Source organism: Acartia tonsa, chromosome 1, assembly GCF_053477335.1.
Source record: "Acartia tonsa isolate MP-2025a chromosome 1, ASM5347733v1, whole genome shotgun sequence".
In the NCBI taxonomy this organism is placed as follows: domain Eukaryota; kingdom Metazoa; phylum Arthropoda; class Copepoda; order Calanoida; family Acartiidae; genus Acartia; species Acartia tonsa.
In genome coordinates this window covers 45,489,969-45,505,543 of record NC_137260.1, presented here as the reverse complement: position 1 = coordinate 45,505,543, position 15,575 = coordinate 45,489,969, and the positions used below count along the sequence as shown (strand labels likewise).

Here is a 15,575-nt window from a genome sequence, read left to right as displayed (position 1 = left end):
GCGCAGCAGTAACAAGATAAAACAGAAAACTGTATAAGATTTTAAAATGTAATATTATACTATCATTATAGTTTCATAAGTCATATAAGTTATTACAAAGGTTCCTGCGTAAGGACAGAACCACTTTATAGAAAAGTAACGCTTTAAACATATTCAATATTTAAAATTGCATACAGTAAAAGTATGTATCCCGTTATGTCTTATGGTTTAAACAATACATTACAAAGAAATAATTTCGCATATTGACATTTTAGAATCGCAGCCGTTCTATGACTGTGCCCTAGGAAGTTAAGAACTAACTAAAACTTTCTTATATATCAAACAAATTAAAAAACAAGGATGACAATATATATAAGAAGCAAGACTTGGATTTAAAAGCAGATAATCAGTGACCCAAAATCAAGAAAAAAAAGCATCGAAAAAATTGCAAAACCTTTTTTGCAGAGCGTGACTGGCAGACCGACGAACCAAGTAGATTATAGACTGGATGCTCATTGGTTTAGGAATCTTCATAAACAAATTCAGCCGTCCACTAAAATAGCAGCCGAGATTATCATATTTCCTATATAGCGTTACAGACTGATGGACGGACGGACGGACGGACGAACGGACAAAGCAAAGATAATACTATTCTGTGGGACAAAGTAAATGTAGTCAATAAGGAACTCCTGATTTAAAACTGTATAAAATAAATGTGATGAAAAGTTATAATTTTAAATTGTAATTTATAGTTTTGTTTATTTGCTAATAATAATGAAATGATAAAAAGATTTTCATAAAAAAAATATTGGATTAGTTAAGGCAAATTCAAAAGAAATTGCGTCACAAATGAAATAAACATTAATTAAAACAAGGAATGATGACAACATCAGAAAGTAGCAAAGCTAATAAATAATTTAAACAATTTACAAAAATGAATTGAGTATATGTTGATTTGTATTAAAATCATCTATACAAAATTCAGCCATCTATCTAGAACATATCTTTAAAAAAAACATTTTGCTCATAGAATTAAATGCCCCACTAGCCCAGGGATAAGGGATGGGAAACGTAGGAAAATATTATTTCAGGCCTATTTCAAGCCTAGGCCTATTTTTAGCCTAATAAACCAGTTTTGGGATGGCGCAGTGGTTCGTATAAAACGCTAATAAAAAGCTGTGTGTGTGTGTGTAGATAAAGTATAGAATCAAATTCAGGTAGCTAGTTTAAAGTAAAAAACATAACTTTTTATAAACCTATATATTAAAATGAAGTTTTTTCTCTCCCAAAATTTTTTTATCTTTTACTTTGGTAATTTGAACTGTCAGAAAGCTATCGTTGGGTTTCCCTCAGACAGATTTTAGTTTGTATTATTTGCATTTATATTAATGAGTAAAAATTTTATTTGAAAATTTCATTGCTAATTAAAATTCAAAATAAATAAATTAATATGCACTTGGGTAACATTCTATCAAGTATTCTTTGGGTAGTGATATATTTGTACTGTGTTGTATTGTGTATTGTACATATATTAGGGTTAAAGTGTTGTATCAATTCCGTATTAAATTTTTAAAATTCAAAATACAACATCTAATTTATAAACTACCAAATGAAAATACGTAGCTACCTCCTTTCCAAAAAATAATCCCGTTATTTTTGTTTTTTCTATATGGCCCTTTTTTAATGTTTAACTCTAAGCAGATTTAATAATTAAGCTAATGTGATCTAACACCATTTATATTTATTTTTTAGTAGCAGACGAAATCATTATTTTTTCTAACATTATCTGCTTCTAAAATTTTCGCCAATTTGTGATTGGTTGTTAAAAACAGGCCGATTCTTATTGGTTTAGAGCTATAGCTACTTGGGAGCGTCCGCCAGTTTGATAGTAATTTGTAATAGTTGCAATATCCCTTTAGAATCTAGGCCGGGACCTAATTAATGGCCAGGTTTCCTATCCCTTATCCCTGCACTAGCCCTTATAGTTTTTGCAAAATTTATTAGATGCGGAAAAAAAGTTTTCTAGTAAAAAGTATGAGAGCAGCTTTGCTCCTTTGTTTTATAACAAAAATGAAGTCATACTTTTATCTGATTTTATAATGTCATTTTGGCTTTCCCTTGTATTAAATGTTTTAATTTCTATGACTATAATGTGTTCAATTTGTAACTTACTTTGTCTGTTGTCTGTCCATTAAATTTCCTTTTATATGGAAATTTTAATAGAATTTTTTTCAAGTATGGCCTCAAAACCTCTTAATATCCACTGGATTAGAATCAGTTCCTAACAATACTGAAAAATCATGAATAGCAACGTATTACAGACACTTTTTTACATTCGGCCGATCAGGCTAACAAAACTGGTTAAATATTAAAAAAAAATCATTTTACTTTCCGCAGAAAGCTGTCCTTAATACAATAGGATACGGTAAATAACTAATATTTAACTGGCGAATAATTGGTGCAAGATATGTCTGAAATTTCTTGTGAAGATTCATTTTACCAATAGCACTCTAGAGCCCATTTATAAACATCGCTTTTTTTTATGTTTTCATCTTTCTATTGAAACCTTGTAACAGATTATAGAAGGTTTCAAAACATGTTATATATACTATATCTGTGTATATACATGTTAAACTTTAAAGTTGATGTTGAGTTTGTTTCAACACAATAATCAAGTCATAACCTAACCCTTATATAAAAGTAACAGGATGTCTATCTTTGTATTTAATTTTTTGTACCGTGAGATATCGCTAATCGCTGACGAAGCCCTTTTCTCCCATCTCTTTTGAAGAGATTTTCTTCCCCCCCCCCTTCCCTTTTTATTTTCCCTTCATATGACGTCATATAGGAATCGTCTTCCTCACAGTGGGACAGATTGGCCTTCGTCCTAATCGCTCAACCTTTATAGTTCTCCTTTGCAATATAGCTTCTCATAAGTCCAGGTAAGGCTTATAACTATTTTGGGTAAGGGTACCGCCATTCTCCCAAGAGATTGGGCCGTAGCCGCTATTTATTACATATTATAAGAGGATAAGAGTCCCAAATTGTATTGTATAATAATAAATTAATATTCTATTCAGTTGTAAAAATATGGAATTTGACCACTTTTATCAAATTATCGACATACATAATTTAAATTGTTTGTCAACACAAAGTTTCCAAGTACCACACAGGGTTAAATAAAGTATACCCACTTTCAATAACAATCAAATACAAGCAAATATTTTCCTAGTTACAACATCCAAAACATTTTTAAAAGCTTGTGTTGTTGTTGTTTTTTTGTGACTAGCATCTTTTTTTGTAGACATCCTTATCTATTTTATAGCGATGCTACTCTTTGTCTGTCCGTTCACCTGTCCGTCAGTCTGTTCGTAACGCTATGGGGAAAATGTGATTTTCTATCTTTCCAATGAGTGTACAGTAGGGTGGGTCGATTTTGGACATTTTTTTTCTTAGGCAAAAGCGGGGATCTGCACTCAATTTATATAGATATAATACACCTCTGGATGACTTAAAATAAATAATAATAATAATAATGTTTATTTGGTGCTGCCAGGTACCCCCCAGCTTAGGAGATAGCACATACAATACTCTAAATTGCTGCTATCTATCGACAATTTAGAGTTTACATTATGATGTTTAATCTCATACAAAAAAATAAAATAATATTGACTAAGAGTTTAATTATTAACGTAGTATAAATTGGTGGAAAAGAAGGAAAATTTTCAGGATATGCACCAGGAGCTACAGGAGTACTATCTTGACCAAAATGGGGATAGTGTATTTGATTCCTGAAGCCCCTTTTTAGGAAATACGAAAAGAAATAAAAAGAATATGAAACATATTAAATGTGAAAGGGAAAATTGAAACTTTAATTTAGTTAAATTGAGTTGTAAGGATGGTAAAAAAAAGAGAAAAAAAACACAAATAAACATGTAAGAGAAATCAGTAAATAATAAGAAAGATGAAAAAAATAGATAAAGGAATTTAGAGAAAAACAAAACAAAATAAATCAAGTATGAAAGCAAAGAGAATAAAAAAGAAAAATAATAAGATAGATCATTGTTGTATACAATTTTAATACCATATTTTAAATTTTAAAATATCATTGAAGATTAATAAGTAAAGGTTTTATATAAAAAAGAAAGGAGAAAGAAAATAAAACATGAAAAGGATAAAAAAGCAATAATTCTAGTAATTGTCATTATGTTATTTTAAAAAAATAATAGATGTTTCTCATTTCAAAATAATATCTTTTTATAGAATGCCACTTTGATCTTTGCCCTATATTCAACCCTGCCCTACCCTCCCCGCCAAAGGACAACCCCCCCCCCTTAATAAAAAAAAAATCACTAGGTATTTTATGAAATCATTTTTTTAAGATCTGTTTATGCACTCGGTACAGTTTTCTCTATTACAAATAAAATTAAGTTTTTCCAACAAAAAATCTTTAAGTTTCATACAAAATTGTTTTCTTGACATAACTGTGCTAAAAGTATATATAACCTCATCATTATTATTTTCATTTTCAGGATTAGGATTAGTATTAGGAATAATGATTTCATTCCATAGCTTTGGTAGATCAGAGTAAGGAAATTTTTTAAATGTCTCAAGTCTAACAAATGGAACATTGTACTGTTGATTATTTCTAAGAACTCTTGTTGTTCTTGTGCTATTTCTTATCCATAAGTTATCAAAAGAACATGGAAGCCTATGATGAACGTAATCAAACATAAATTGTAATTTAGAATAGACAATTTGTTGAGTTACAGGAAGAATTTCTAAATTTTTATATAAAATTGTAGTATGTGCATTATATTTTTAGTTGGTAATTATTCTCAGTGCTTTTTTTGCTGTTTTACAAGTTTATCAACCGTTGATGCTGTTGCACTTCCCCAAATTGGAGCACAATATGTAAGATGACTATGGACAAGTGAATTGTATAGTGTTGCAATGCTTTTCCACCAATAATATGTTTTGCAGCATTTATAGCGAATAATGAGCGTGAAATCTTTTTAATTATCATATCAATATGAGATTTAAAGTTTAATTTAGGATCAAGATAAACACCTAGAAATTTAATTGCAGGTGTTTCACTCACCGCTGACGACCAGACATTCAATTGTATAGCTATTTGTAAATGGGAGAAAATCTAAAAAACCTCTACAAATTAGACAATTCTCAATAAACCTTAATTTTTTTGGTTTTTTAGTGATTTCTAAGGCTAGGAACGAGATATTTTGAAACGGACAAAAGTTCCTGATTCAGCTCCTCAAGGCCTTTCCAGGGAGCACCATGAAGCCATAGTTCTGATTCAAAAAAATTTTTGAATGTCGTCTTTGCATACTAATAAGTAAAGAATTATATTTTTAAGTAGTCGTGTTCTAAAACTCAATTTTTTAAAATTCTTTTTCGGTCAGAAATGTTTTTAAGGTTAATTTTATCTGTTGCATATCCCCGCTTTGTCTAATTCCGATATGAACCCACCCTAGTGTACAGTATACAGCTTACTTGGTCCGTCGGTCATGATATAAAATACATAAATATTTATGTAGTTTTATGAAAGGTTTCGTGATTCTCTATCGCAATTTTATAGTTGTATCCTTCTTTCGCTTCTAGTAGACATTTGCTCTTTATTAGAATTGACTTAGGTTTTTTTTCTTTGCTACTTATTGATATTTTCATCCTTGTTTTCTTTAGTTTGTTTATTACAAATTATCTAATCTACTTTTATATTTTAAAATTTATCATGAAAGAATCCAATACTCCGTGTTATAAAACTTTATTTAGGCTATTGCACGTACTTCTCCTCCCTCCTACCCCCGGTTTCCTCTTTGTAAATTTACGAATTAAATTATTTCTTTATAAATCTGTTCTTAATCGGTCTACAATTTTCTGTGTAGGTTATTTTAAACCGACTAAATAAATGAATTAGAAAAAATGTTAATGCTCCTACCTTACATAGTTTCATATTCTTAATTTGTTTGCTTGTACGTTGCTGGAATAATTTTGAGGCAAAACAGGTATTCTGTTGGTCAGGTTGATGTACAGGTTGATACAAACAGGCCCACACAAACATTTACACACCAGGTAATCATTTTTTATACATCTTGTCTAAACAAATTCAAATTTACACAAAACATAAACAAAAAATACACAAAATTTTTAATATTTTCCTAAAAATATTTTCAGATTATTAAATTTGTATTAGTTTAAAATTTAATCAAGAACATAGAGTTTTATTTTTATACCAGAAAGATAATATTTTCAGACAAAAACAATCAGTTTTTCTAGGGCTTAAACAAAACTAAACTTATGTCTAAATTGAACAAACATTGTAAAATCCTAAAGAGATTAGGCTGAATAGTTTTTGCCTGGCAAAATTGCCTCGTAATTGAAATGAATAAAGTTTTTGTGCTTCGTTGTGATATTGCAAACTCTAGCCTTGGTTAGATACATGATGTGTCACTATGCATTGGGAAAGATATTCTATTGCCGTAAACTAAAAATCATGTTTTTTTATCAATATTTTTCTTCCTATTTTCTTAATATATTTATAAGAATCCCTTTATTATTTCATTTCAAATATTTTATTAATCATATCACCATGATCGTTTAGGAGATCTTACTTACAAAAAGCCATACAAAAAGCAATACTCTAATATAAGTATCTTAGTATAGCTGTAAACCAATATACAATAATCTATTTGTGTATCTAGCCAAGTCTAGTGAGGTATTTGTTTACATTTGTTTAACCCAAGTTCATTCTGGAGCACTAAGATACAAATTTCTTAAATTAAGTGCAAGCTTTTTTTAGTACTAGCGGATACGCCCCTGGGGGGAGGGGAGAGAGGGTCAACTTACCCCACTTTATATTTTTTTTTTTGGGGGGGGGGGGCATTTCTTCTAAAGGCGATTTCTCTTGATAGGATGGTAGTAATATAATTCCCCAAAATATAATTTTAAAACATAAAAATTTTTTATATAAACCAACAAAAAGTAAGGAAAATATGGTAAATTTGAAGTTTAATCTAAAATTTATATCGAATAAGCACCACCTTATTTTTTCAGCTTTATTCATGAACGTTTTCATTTTTGTAAGCTTAATAAATCTTTGAAATTTTAATTACAGTTTCAAGTTTGGTTTAATTTAAGTTAAATCTAATTCATGTTCAAAACTATTTCAAACATTTTAAAATCACTATATTAGTTCAAACTAACATATAAAACTACATTTTGTCTTAAAGAGTATAATTCGTATCAGTAGAAAGTTAAGACAACTCTATCTAATTTGTTGTAGTAATATTACCTAGAAATATTTTGGAAAGGGAAAGTCGTAAATTAATATTTATTACTTCAAACATATTATTGAGACATTCAAAGTTAGGGGAAACTTTGAAAAAGTCTTAGGCTTGTAAACATTAAAATATTTCACCTAACCTCTAGCATTTTTATCTAGCATTTTCAGAAGGGGTTTCACCATAGGCACCTGTAATCTTATTTTTGGACATAAAAAGTAAAGTTAGGGAATCCTTATAATAAAGTAACAGGATGTGTGTTTATCTGTCTGTGTGTCTGTCTGTTTGTTTGTACCGAATGATCTCGCTAACCGCTGAACCTTTCGGGTTCTCCTTAACAGGGTAGCTTCTCATAGGCCCCGGGAAGGTTTATAAATATTTTTTGGAGAGTTCACCACCACCCTCCAAAGAGAAATCGCCGCTAGAAAAAAAATTCCCCCCTTCCAAATTTTTTTAAAAATTTCTTTTAAAATTGAAAATAATAAATTGTGATATCAAATTCGACTCTCCCCTCCTCAAGTGCCTCTAGAGGCCTCTATGGGCGTAGCCGCTAGCATTAGATAAAACAATGGCCCAAGAACTATATGATGAGTCCCTGAAAAGCACACCTTATTCTGCATACTTGGTGAGCAAAAACTTTAAGCAAAGACAGACAGACAAACATGATAGAAAAAAGACAAACATTTCATTTTATATCACATTAAACAATTCATTAAGGGCCTAAGGTTTATTTTGTTTTTATTTTAGCCACTTATAAACATTAGTGAACTGTTTAAGAGTTAATAGATTTTATTTAGATCTGTAAATAAAATACATTTACTCATGCTTTGAAACGCATGCTAAGATGAGGTCATATTAATACTAAAAAAATATTTTAGTTTTTCTAAATTTGATTAAAAGATGGTTATAAAAATAGTAATCCTATTTTTGCAAAAATATAAAAATGACTTTTATGGTTTCTAATTATCTTTATATTGGAAATAACCCATATAATTCTTTAAATTTTTATATATTTAAGTTTTGTAAAAATAGGAAATTTTTAAAAAAGATTGCGTTATTTTTAACATAAAATATTAAATATTCATTTTTTAATCAAACCTAAAACATTGTGCATTGATTAAGGTTATTTTGTGAGCTGAGCCGCACCACCCCCCCCCCCCCCACATTCAAAGAAAAAGAAAGAATATTCGGTTGCACATCGCTGCTTCTAATTCCTGCTTATTAACAAATCTACAACTTTTCGAGAGTTTCCTACGCGTACCAAAATTGAATTACAAGATGTCTACAAAAGTGTTTCTATTCTTTAATTTAACTGAGGAAATTAGTAATCCATAAAAATGTATAAATTCTTTGTAATCACTACTCGATCATCAAAGTGACGTGGCCTAAATAACAGCATCAGGTACTAAATGGGAACAAGGGTACAAATATACAAATATAGCATAGCTAGAAAATATTTTTTTCTCAAAATATAAATTATTTTAACAGTCGTAATTAGAGTTAGAATTCAGAATAACAATAAAATTAAAGATGTTATAAGAAAATCATGTTATATTTTTTCTTAAAAACATTTAATCTATCATTATATGTACATCTCATGTTGATTTCTATAATTTTATCTATACTAAAACATGTATTTTTCAAAATATTTTTGCTTCAATACTATTTGAATGTTTAGAAGTATGGATAAATCTATTTGAGGAGTAGCTTAACTATCAATAATATAGGGTAGTAATGGGTCAAACTCAACAGGTAAATGGGAAAAGGAAAACGGCCAGCAAAGGGGAGGGCTAGACCTAACCCCTCTGGGGGAGTGTCTGTCTGTTAATAACTGTGTGTGTGTGTGTGTGTGTGTCTGTCTGTAAGAGATAGGTGGGAAATTTTCTCTTGTTAGGCTTGAAAATATTTAGGAAAACATTTTAATTTGTCTGACCAATGTGAGAAATTGAGAGTTATCAGCCATCAAAACATAAAATTTACTTAGAAAATAGGAAAGAAAAAATCAAGGATGACAGCTTGCACGTTAGCACACCTAACTTTAGAAATATAGCATTAAAATACACACACTAGCAATAATAAAGGGTAATGCAAATGTGTGTACTCAGACTGTCGGATAATAAAATTATTAGATTAGCGTTAAATGATACATGTTAGATTTCATCACATTCGATATAAAAATCGAACCGTTAAGCTTTAAAGATTATAACATTACGATGAGCGATGATATGATAGCCATTATCACCCTCTTTTATCAACTACCATAAAGTCACTAAAGAACACTTTTATGTCATACTTATAAATCCCTGAGATGTTAAAGGTAAAGATAATGAAGGACAGTAAATTGATGTACCTCCGCAATTATGATAAACAAATTACCCCGTTCTGCATATCAAAAGCATTGGTGGTAAAGTTTGGATACTGAAGATTGTACACTGTAATCAAGATTTAATAAAATACTTAAATTTTATTTCTACTAATCAGTGTTTTTTGCTTATAAAACGTTGGAAACCCTTATAATTGTCCCATACCTCTCTGTAAAATAAAGAACAATATTAATATATTTTTGCTAAAAAGCACAATGCGGAAATTAGAATTGTTTTTATTGCCTTAAAAAGTATTTAAAGTAAAAGTATAACACAGTGACCTAAATTGTTTAGATTCTAATTTTGATTTCTTCTGTCTGATTAAGTCTACAGGATTAAATTTCTGCACAATTTCCCTGCAGAGGTAAAATTGAGCTATACATGTCCAGTCCACACTTAATAAGTTATTATCCGATAGCCTAAGACAGAACGTGTCAATATTGTCAATAACTAGCGGCTGTGCCCGTTGCATTTGGAGAAAAAAGGGCAGTAATACATGTTAAAACAATCCAATATAGTTTATTTGTAATAAAATTCTACATCGTTTCAGCGGTTAGGGAGATTCTTTGCTACAGACACAAAACATAGACTTAATACTTAATTATTTCATTCTTAATTCTAAAACGTCTTATTTTAAGCGAAGCTTTTCTATAATTACAGCCTTTCCGTCACTACCACGGGAGGGGAGTACAGGGTTAAATTAAACCTGGATGGAAAGTTGTCAATTTCTGTTTCAACACACAAGTGTAATTGTTTCAAAAGTAGGCGAAGCATGGAAAAAAGTTGTAATAGAATTAGCGATAAAAAAAAGAATTCTGCAACATTAGTAGCTTTATATTTAGGGGAAATTTATTGTGCGCAACTTCTCTATACGCTACATGCTGATCACATCTGGTAGTGCTAATAACTTTGATGTAAAATGATAAGCCTTTTCAAAATATTGAACAAGAGGGGTCTATTTTAGTGGCATAGGGGGGGGGGGGGGGGGATTGGATACGCCGGCCCCCTTGGAGTCAATCACATAATAAAAAGTATAATAGCGTCCCTGAAATGGTAAAATGGCGCGCGAATCACGCAAATTTTTTAACACTTCCTCAAGTTTATGGTGGGTGTAACTTTTTACCCTGACACCCCCCTTGGCAATATAGGGGGTGTATTAGGATGTATATAGGGGTGTAGGTGGGTGAATACACCCCCCTTCTGTACGCCTCTGCTTGTGTTCAAATAAAGACATTTTGTAGATAAGGGGTAAATTATTGTCAAAGAAAATGATACGCCGGCCCCCTTGGAGTCAATCACATAATAGAAAGTATAATAGCGTCCCTGAAATGGTAAAATGGCGCGCGAATCACGCAAATTTTTTAACACTTCCTCAAGTTTATGGTGGGTGTAACTTTTTACCCTAACACCCCCCTTGGCAATATAGGGGGTGTATTAGGATGTATATAGGGGTGTAGGTGGGTGAATACACCCCCCTTCTGTACGCCTCTGCTTGTGTTCAAATAAAGACATTTTGTAGATAAGGGGTAAATTATTGTCAAAGAAAATGTTAGTGAGTCATTCCAGTTAGTTTTATCCGTATTCACCCTTTGATATTAAAACAAGATAAAATTGTTTCATATAAGAAATATTTTTTTTTAAACCGTAGGGGGATTCCTGTAACAGTAAGGTTTAATATAGAATGCCTCTTAGCTCTTTGAATACATTTAAGTTAATGAAATAATCATCTTACTAACTTGATTTTTGAAATAATGATTCCTATGACGTTTAAGCGTAATATCATTAGTTTCTATCTATGACTGAAGTATATGACTTGTAAAAATGATTTAGTTTATATACTTGTGTAGACAAAATAAAGAATTAAAATAAAATCACACTCGGGCGATTTCCATCAAATTGCCTGTTAAGCACTAAAATATCCCCAACTTAAGTTGAAGTAAAAATAAGGGAGAAGGAGTAAATTTTTTCGTTGTATTATATTGGGGGCGTTGCTACAAAAGACCAACTCTACAAAAGGCCAACACCTACAAAAGACCAACTCTACAAAAGACCAACACCTACAAAAGACCAACATTCAAAAAATCGTAATGCTAGAAGGTCATGGCCGCAGCGCTCAGCCCCTTGGCCTGCCTAGCCGCGGGCGCTCGGGCCCCTTGCCTATAACCTAACCTAACCTAACCTATATGTATGAATGTTTAATCTACAATAACTTATATATAGTTTAGAATTTCGTGGATTTACAAAAAAGTGGTTGGTAGATTTTTTTCAAATTTTCAATATTTTTTACAATATTTAGGTAAGGTTAGTTTAGGTAATAGGCAAGGGGGCAGAATTCAGTGTTAGGGTCCTCCGCAGAAAAAGAAATACCTCCCCTTAATTTCAATATAAAGATAAGGGGGGGGGGGGTTAGTGCACTTTGAGTGAAAGCATTAACATTCTGGACAAAAATAGTTACAGTACAATTTCTATCTTTACTTTTATTTTAATGGAACATATCATAAACGTTATAATCATAAAACAAATAGAATATATTATATTACAACATTTTAGTATAAATGATAATACCTTAGTTGTACAAATGTTTACCAGTGAACAAGGTATAGGTAAAATTATTATAGTATTATAAAATGTTTTTGTCTAATTTACACCGTCTTAAATTTTCATTTTTTACCTTTTTTAGTGGCAAAATTTATTAAAGATTACGCCCCAGAGGCCTCTAGGGGCACATGGGGGAAGAGAGAAGGATAACTTCTACCATCTTATTTTAATTCTAATATTAAAAGATGTGAGAAGGGGTGTAGGGGGGTAACTTTTTAGGGTTGAATTCTCTGTAGAAGGTTGAGATACCCTGTCCCAAAATAGTTCTAAACTTTCCATTCCACTACGAAAAACTTGACTGTTCCAAATAGTGGCACTCTAAAACCTACTTTATGTCCATACTAGTGGATACGCCCCCTAGAAGCCTCTAGGTGCACTTAAGGTAGGAGGGGGAAAAGTCGACCTCATCCCATTTTAAATTTTAGTTTCAAAAGAGTAAAAAAATATTTTTGGAGGGAGAGGGGGGTGAGTATACACTCCCCAAAAATAGTTTAAAACCTTCCCAGGACCTATAAGAAGCATCACTGTAAAGGAGAACAAAATCGGTTCAGCGGTTAGCGAGATCCTTCGAGACAGACAAAAATCGCTTACTACTTTATATAATAGGACTCGCAGCTACGCCCCCTAGAAGCCTCTAGGGGCACTTCAACCAATATTAAATTTGAGTTTCAAAAGAATTTCTAAAAATATTTTTTTGGGGGAGGGGGGTGAAGACACCCTCCACAAAAATAGTTTTAAACCTCCCCGGGACATATAAGAAGCTTCACTGTAAAGGAGAACAATATCGGTTCAGCATTTAGCGAGATCCTTCGGGACAGACAAAAAAAGCTTACTACTTTATATAATAGGATTATAGAAAATCTTCATCAAATATTTTAAGTCTTTTACCTATATCTTTATCTGTGAATGTTTACATAATGTTTAACATATTTATCACTTGATTTATTACAATTAAACAAGCCACAGCGCAAAAAGTACAAAACAGGTTTTGTGTTTCATTAAGGAAAACGCTTTCATGATATTGAAATAATTTCAAGGGTCAACCTGCACAAAAAGTGATTTTCTCGACTGTTATTTGATGTAGTCGGTCAATTTTTTACAGAATAATCTGCTGTCCAATGAGTATTTTCTCTATAACTTACTTGGTCCATCAATCTCTATAAAATGCTCCAGGGGACTTTAAATTTTTGCAAAGGAAAATGTTGTTTCTGCTATTTATAATATGTCAACTATGACTGGACCAATCTTAAAATCACATGAGGTTATATTGCTTTTAGGTTTGACAAGGGTTTTGGGGGAGGGGGAAGAGTTGAGGTGTAAAAGCCTGTCTACCATTACCCTATTTGTTCCCTGGGTTTTATATTAATTCAAAGTTATTTATATTTTGCTTTTTAATATGTTTAATAATGGACAATCAATCCTATCGACATGGCGAGAGAAAATATATACTGAGAGATGTTTTGGTGTAGGAAGATTGAGTTAGCACTTGTAATTAATCAAATTTACTACTGTTTCTATATTCAAGCAAAAGATTCATATTTAATAGAAATATATTCCATATAAAAAATATTTTTCTTATTAGTTAGCTCAACAACTTTGGGGACTTTATTGAATTCTTATTGCTTGTTTTATTAAGTTGAGTGTCCAAACGTTTCAACCATTAATTGTAATCTACAGAAGTGACTAAATGAACTAAACTGAATATCCAGGAATATTAAGGGATAAGAAAATGGTCGATAAATTCATGTACATCCCCAATGATGACAAATAAAACAAACTCTTCTGTAGATTAAAATCATAGGTGGATAAGTTAGTACACTGATAGTTTATACTACCCAATAAAGATTGATTTAAAAATCTTACCAGAATTTTGGAGACCAGTATAATTTAGAGTCAAATTTATTGTTTTGCAACAGAAAGATTGGGGACATATTGTTTTTTCTTCAAGTGTTATATTCCTATCTACACATATCTGCAAATTTGCTTAAAAACTGTTTAATTAATGACAATCATGTATAAACACCTAACATTAATTTTCTCTCTTCAACAGACAAGGGTGTCTGGTGCCGGTTGAAACCAAATTTTTTTCAAGGAAATTATCTATTATGGGGTTTTAATCACGGATCTAAAGATGGCTGATAAATTGATGTACATCCCCGATGATGATACACAAAATTACCCCTTTTTGTAGATTAAAATTAATGGTTGAAGCTCAATAAAAGACCCCAAAGTTGTTGAGCCAACGAATAAGAAAACTTTGGGGACTAGTGTAATGAACAGATTTGTGTATGTCTTTCCGTCCATATAATTATGTTAGAATTGTCCTCGTGATTTCAAACTTTGTTTATAATTGCCTTTAAATCTATTTTTCTTTTCTAATCAAATAATAAAATCGAAAAAAAAAAAAAAAAACTTAATACATCAAGCTTCTGAACTGAAAACCTGCGTGGTTACTCTAACACCAAAAAGTCCTAATAATAATAATACTACAATAGACCCTAACTAATCCTAAAAAGAAGAAAAACCTGTCCTTCCCGTTAAAATAATTACTTAGTCCAAAACCTAACCTAAACGATTATAAACTAAAAACTTCGACACATAACAAAAATGTTTAAAGGGTTTAATGCAATTTTCCGTGGATTGCAAAGTCACTTTTGTCCGTTACTTTCGCTTTTTTAAAAAAATCTTGAACTAATGTAACAAAACTATTTAAAACTATCTCATTAAAAATCATTAACATTAAGATACTTTTGTATTAAATTTAATGCATAAATTAATAAATAACTTTTTATGCTAATAAAAAAGAGTTAAATTTTTACAAAGGTGCTAAAAGGTAAAAAATTATGTTTTTAAGCTTACCATCATTAAAACAAAACAAAAAGTTTTTTCACAAAATCCAATCACAAAAGTAAGAAATGTGCACTGTAATACAATACAAACACATAAATCTTATAATCATTGAAACACTGCTAAATACTAAAACTTAGCATCTCTAACTAAACTATAAAGCGAGAAAGATATTGAGAGAAAGAGAGAGAGAGAGAGAGAGAGAGAAGGAGAGATAAAGGTTCAATGAGAGTGACAAAAATGCCAGGTATGTTTAGTAGAGAGTGTGTGTATGTATATAGTAACTGGAGAGTGAAAACTAACTGAAATATGTTTATATATTATAGGCTCAGGTATAGACATACATACAAATCCACTCTCATATCAGAGCAAAGAAAGAGAGAGAGATGATAAAAAACGAGAGAGAGAGAGAGAGAGAGAGAGAGAGAGAGAGAGAGAGAGAGAGAGAGAGAGAGAGAGAGAGAGAGAGAGAGAGAGAGAGAGAGAGAGA

The 15,575-nt window shown here is 31.1% G+C and overlaps 1 protein-coding gene across 1 annotated transcript in view; it reads right to left on the bottom strand.

Moving 5' to 3' along the window:
- The window catches only part of LOC145321669 (dual 3',5'-cyclic-AMP and -GMP phosphodiesterase 11-like), a 39,866-nt gene extending 33,797 nt beyond the window's left edge, over positions 1-6,069 (bottom strand). The window contains exon 1 of the mRNA XM_080163190.1: positions 5,936-6,069. The gene's annotated coding sequence lies outside the window, so the exon portion shown is untranslated. The remainder of the gene's footprint in view (positions 1-5,935) is intronic.
- Between the last annotated feature and the right edge of the window lie 9,506 nt (positions 6,070-15,575).